The following is a 5882-nucleotide window of genomic DNA, read 5'->3' as shown; positions in this document are numbered from 1 at the left end:
CGAGTTCGGCCTCCGCCTCCTCGACGCGCACCTCGTCTTCTCCCTCTTCCACGCCGGAGACACCGAGCTCCTCCGCCGAGCTCCACCGAGCTCCGCTGAGCGCCTTCGCCACTGAGCTCCGCCGCATCTCCATAAGCTTCCTCTTCACACCGCGCGATTATCTATATATATCTCCGCCCCCTCCGCCTGTTCGACGAAATTCCCAAACGAAATGAGAGGGAGCCCGATCGGATCGGCGACGGTCGGAGATGTACGTGGTGAAGCGAGACGGGCGGCAGGAGTCAGTCCACTTCGACAAGATCACAGAAGCTGAATTATGGGCTAAGCCAGGAGCACTGCGACCCCGTGCTCATCGCCCAGAATGTCTGCGCCGGCGTCTATAAGGGCATCACGACTTCCCAGCTCGCGGGGCTCACCAGGGAGATCATCCTTGCCGACTTCCTCGCCGACACCCACTCCGCCTTCATCGGCGTCGCCAGAGACGCCTAACGCCTTGCCAACGAGTGCGGGCTCCCCGTCGCCGACGCCGTTGACCTCCGCGACCTCGCCGCTGAGAGGACAAGGCCCCGCTAGCTGAAGCAGATGAGGCTCACGGGGCTCGCCACGGAGATCAAGGAGGTCGAGGTGAGGAAGTCCAGCCATGTGAGGATGAGCCGTTGTGATCCAAGGGACATGACCTTGGATCAGATCGGGTACGCCTACGTCGACGCCTTCCTCTCGTTCGAGATCGGGAGGAGGCTTCGTGCCGCGCGGGCTACATCTAGTTTATGTCGACAAGTACCGGCGCCGGCATCCCAGTCAGCTCCGACCTTATCGACCACCCGCTCTTTCGTGTTCTCATTGAGCGCTCGGACGGAAGAGAGGGGACATCGTCGGTGATGGTTGTCTGGTGCGAAGTGGTGCTGTTCAAGTATTTGCTGTGGATGCTGCGGAATGGCGACGAGTTGAAGCCCGACGACCTCGTCTGTTCACGCCCACCAATTGTTTGATGAAATGCCTAGAATATTGCTATGACGGAGGTGGCGCCGATGAATCATGCCTACCAATTGTTTGATGAATGCCTAAGATGTATTTTTGACGGCGAATCCAATCTGTACATAAAGAGAGAGAGCGGTGCTCTTCTCTTTATAAAAAAAAGATGTGTTATCAAAAGAGAAAGAGCGGTGCTTTTCTCTTTGTAAGAAAAATATATCATCAAAAGAGAGAGGGAGCTTTGTTACTAAAAAGGAGGCAAGGAAAGGATTTTCCCACCTTAGTTGTCCCACGAATGTAAAAGAGACAAAGAAGAATTATCCATCTTTGTTGTCCTGTACTTTCAAAGGAGATAAAGAGGAAATGCTCTCTTAATTCTCTTATAATTGGGAGGCAAAAGAAAGCAAATCGGGTTACCGATTGTTATTTTTTTGATCGTCCTTTTACTTGAAGAACAACGGGATGTTTGAAAAATAATCGACTCCCTTGATTCTATTTTGAGTCAAACTTCTCGATTTGGCTAAATTAGACCAAAGTGAAATTTGATCGCTCCAAATTAAATTAAGTCATTTTTTCGTTATTTATGTGAGTTAAATTTTCATTATTCATGAATGAGAGTTTGACAAATAAAAAAATGCATTCAAAATTTTTAAGCGATGAATTTGATTCTGAATCAGACATTTAAATATTTTGATATCATATGATCACAAATTAACCATCTCGAAACAATTGATCGAATCTATACCCACCTCAAATTACACAACTCAGGCTCAGCCCAAATGTGAATACATGTGAGATCCCTGGTGTCTGGCTGTGGGGGCTTGTCGACAGCTCTGGAGAATGTCGGGACAAGTCCGAGTCGCGTTGGCGTCAAAGAGACGCAAAACGGACTCCGTGCGACGCGAGAGCAGCCTTCAGCGAAGAAATCTGCAAAATAGCAGATTTTCCTGCTGGCTGTACCGGTACAGCCAGCGAGGTGTACCGGTACGCTATACTGGCTGAGCGCGTACTGCTCTCGGGTTAGCTTCCTGTACCGGTACGCGATCCCGTGTACCGGTACACCAGGGTAGGTGAGGGGGCATTTGAGTAAATTTTCACCTCGTTTGTATCACCAACCCACTCCCTCTCTATTTAGCCTTGTGCTGAGAGAGAGAGTGAGTTCTTGTTGCTCTCTCTTCTCCTTCCTCTCTCTAGACTCGGTTGCCGTGGTGAGCTCGGTTGGAGAGTCCGTCGCCGACGTCGCGCCGCGGAACCGTTCGAGCTCGTGTTTGTCACCGTGGTAGCACGAGGAGGCTGGGCGAGCGTAGATTTTCGCCGTCCTTGCTGTCACACAGGTACTTGGTGTTGTCGAGGTGAGTATTCAGCATTTCTTTGGATTTTTGGGCAAATTCTTACTACTTCAACTCGAAGAGACGTTGTTTGCTGAATTTCACCGTCGACTGTTTGTATTTTGGCTCGTTCTCGACGTAGGAGCATCGGATTGCGACGAGACTTGGCTCGTTGGATTCAGGACTGCGAGAGGAATCCACGAAGTCCTTACTTGCTGGATTTGGTGAAGGTTAGCTTGGTCGAATCCCTGTTGTACCTCACTGCTGTGATTTCTGGACTGAATTGGTGAATTTTGTTGCGTAGAGCTCGGGCTTAGGCGATTTCTGTACTCGGCGGGTTCCGGGTGATCCAGCAGGTTGCTCTACACCAGGGGGAGTCCTTCGCTGCCAGGGATTAGCATTTTAGGTGGGTTACATCGGTTTTACTCCTAAGTGTTATTAGTCGACATGTATAAATCGTGATTTCTACAATAGTTGTTAGCTCAAATTCATGGATTATTGTTAGAATGTAAAATCTGAATTTTCGAGCATATTTTATCAAGTAAATAGATTATACATGTTGGACTTGGAAATTGAATTAGGAGAAAACCTGCGATTTGGACCTGTCACCAGTTTTAACTACCTGATTTAGCTCTAGGAGCCGTTAGAAAATTGTACTGTCGCAGTTTCTTCGAGACGAGTACTCCAGGTAGTTTAGAATGTATTTACACTCGTGCTGGTTCGCCGAGTGGATTTTTACAGGGTCGTTCAGGTCGTTTCGGACTGTTGGGTGCCGTCAGAGTTGACGGTGGACCCGTATCGCCTTTTTGGCGTCAGATTGTGCCGAGGGCACGTTACCTGTTGGTTGTTAGACCAGTTTGAGTCGATTACTTGACTTTGGCTAGTTGGAGCCTGATTGAGCTCGACAGAGATACGCTGCATACTCGGTTGGGTAGCGCCCACGAGTGCCACTCCGGAGTCAGGCTTTGTGCTTTCGCGTTGGTGTCGCTCATGCCAGTTGGACTTGCTCTCCACGGACCAGTTAGTGTGGATAGAGCCTGATAGTCGCAACGGGGCAGGGACGGGTGTGTTCACAGTCCCGGGGACGGGTACGTCTACAGTCCGGATTGGATTGGGTCAGATTTGACATTTCCTACAGTTGGTTAGTGTAGAGCATGATAGTGTAGTGGATGATAGCGGTAGAGTATGCTTCCTGCTTTCCTTCTATCCTTGCTCCCTTCTGTAGACTTAGTGGGTGACCGATGTTGTTTTGGGCGGTACCCACTGAGGACTACTTGTTTTTACAGTAGTTCTCACGCCCAGTTGTTACCTATGTTTTTGCAGAGCCACAGGTTCCGGCTGCTGCACCGTCCGTGGATCACGATCGAGGCAAGGGCGTCGCGAGTTAGAGCCCTACCCGACGTGCTGAGCTAGAGGTGCCCTACTGCAGGTAGATGTTTTGTTTCGAGTTTGTGTACATAGTTGACTTAACTCGCCAGTGCGAGTAGCTCTGTATTTGGGATCTGAACTATGTATATGAAACTCTGTTTTATTTAGCTTCAGTTTTCTCTAGCAGCTCTCTACTACTGTTCGTAGTAGTGTTTGATTTACAGGTACAGCTATCGCTTCGTATACAGGAAAAATTTCTTTGTATACGGCGGATCTGTCGGCGTGCCCGGGGAACGTGAAATCCGGGGCGTGACAATACATAACTCAGGTTCAGCTCAAACATAAATTTGGGCCCAATTCTATAGCTGGCCTAAGGAAAACTTGGACCTAAGTCGTGCGGGCCTAAACTGAGCCCAAGCCCATATCCAGAATTTAAATTCAGTTCAGGCCTCCACTATATGGGCTTAAATTTAGTCCATGCCTGAATATAATTATATGGGCCCGAATTTGGACCATGTTTGAATCCACAGCAAAATTGACCCAATTACATGAAGTCATGGATTTCCTCATATGGACTAAAACCAAATCCAAATATTTAACCCAAATCAAGATTTGAAATTATGCTTATCAATCAAATCCATTCTTGAACCTAAGCCACATAGGCTAGGTACAATCTGAATATGAGACTGAGCCCTACCAACTTTTTAACCCAATTCTCTAGCACCATTAAGCTAGAGTCATATTGCTACCACATTCATGCTAAATCGAATTCTAAAACATTTGTTTAGAATCGATCAAACGATTTTGAATCAACCCTGATAGGATTAAACACTAATTCCGATCCTACCACCACCTACCACTACTAACCACTCATCATCCCAACCTCACATCTCTCTATCCAAAGCTAAAAACAACACAAGTATCACCCCCATGATACTGTTTACAAGTATTCTAGCCCTACTCTCTCTCTCTCTCTCTCTCTTCCAATATATATATATATATATTATAAATATAATAATATATATAATCAGTAGAGCACTAATGCTATTGGAGCATAGAGGATCTGGTGCTTCGATTTTTTGGCCGCTTAGATCAACCCCCCTTTAATCCATTTTAACCTTTAGATTAGATACTATTAATCTGTGGGGAACACTCAAACCCGAAAAGGGTGCTGACTCCAATCCTGGGGGACGGCAGTCATTCCAACGCTATAAATTTTTAATCTAAGTCAAATAATTTTAGAAGCAGTTAAATTTCTATGCTATCCGATAGCATAGTAGCTCTTAGGCACTATGTATAATATATAATAATATATATATATATATATATAATATATATATATAATAATATATATAGAGTTGAGCTAGAAATACATCGCACAAACGGCTCCATTGCACCCATTTGTTTTCGATGATGGAGCTCCAAATGCGACGATCGGGCGACCATTGAGCATAGATCTTACTACCACTTGAAGTGTGTTAGGGAAATCAACATTTTCATACATTTTCGATATTGTTTTTCTTTATCACATCGAGACGTGGACACAAAAATGGAACGGCCTGAAAATGAATATTTTTTAAAAAATGATGATAGGAGTATTGTAGATCAAATCAAGAGTATAGATCGTTGTTTTAAATAAGTTTAAAGGAATTTTTTCTAACAAAAATGAATTGAATTTGGATATCTTATACCGTTAAACGAGAAAAACGCCTCATATCGTCCATTGTAGAAATTATAAATTTTGAAATCTTTGATCATTAGGGCAAAATGATGTTCGAGAAAGTTTTGAAATTTGATTTTCTAAATACTTCAAGTGTATAGATCCAATGCTAACTGTGGCCGATCGTCGATTTGGAGGCTCCATCATCGAAAACAAATGGTGAACGGAGCTCGCCTTGCTAACGGATAGTATTCTAGGCTTCAACTATATATATATATATATTATAGGTGTCTGCGACCACGGAAGACGCACCTCCGCACGGTCTAAATCTTATTTTTGAATTTTACCGTGGGGGTAGTATCATGATCAGATATAATATTTAATTATATAATGGTTATCAAATTATTGTGGATTCTATGGCTTTTCCAGATAAACGCAAGCGTTTATTGTTATATTAACCCCTACAAAGTGTTAGGGGCACCTTCGATGAAGGAGACCTTTGTAATTGCCGAAATGGACTGAAATTTGAATAACATAATTTCGGTATACAATTA

The sequence above is a fragment of the Ananas comosus genome, linkage group 1, assembly GCF_001540865.1.
Source record: "Ananas comosus cultivar F153 linkage group 1, ASM154086v1, whole genome shotgun sequence".
Taxonomy (NCBI): Eukaryota; Viridiplantae; Streptophyta; class Magnoliopsida; order Poales; family Bromeliaceae; genus Ananas; species Ananas comosus.
Note: the sequence above shows the minus strand (reverse complement) of the source record.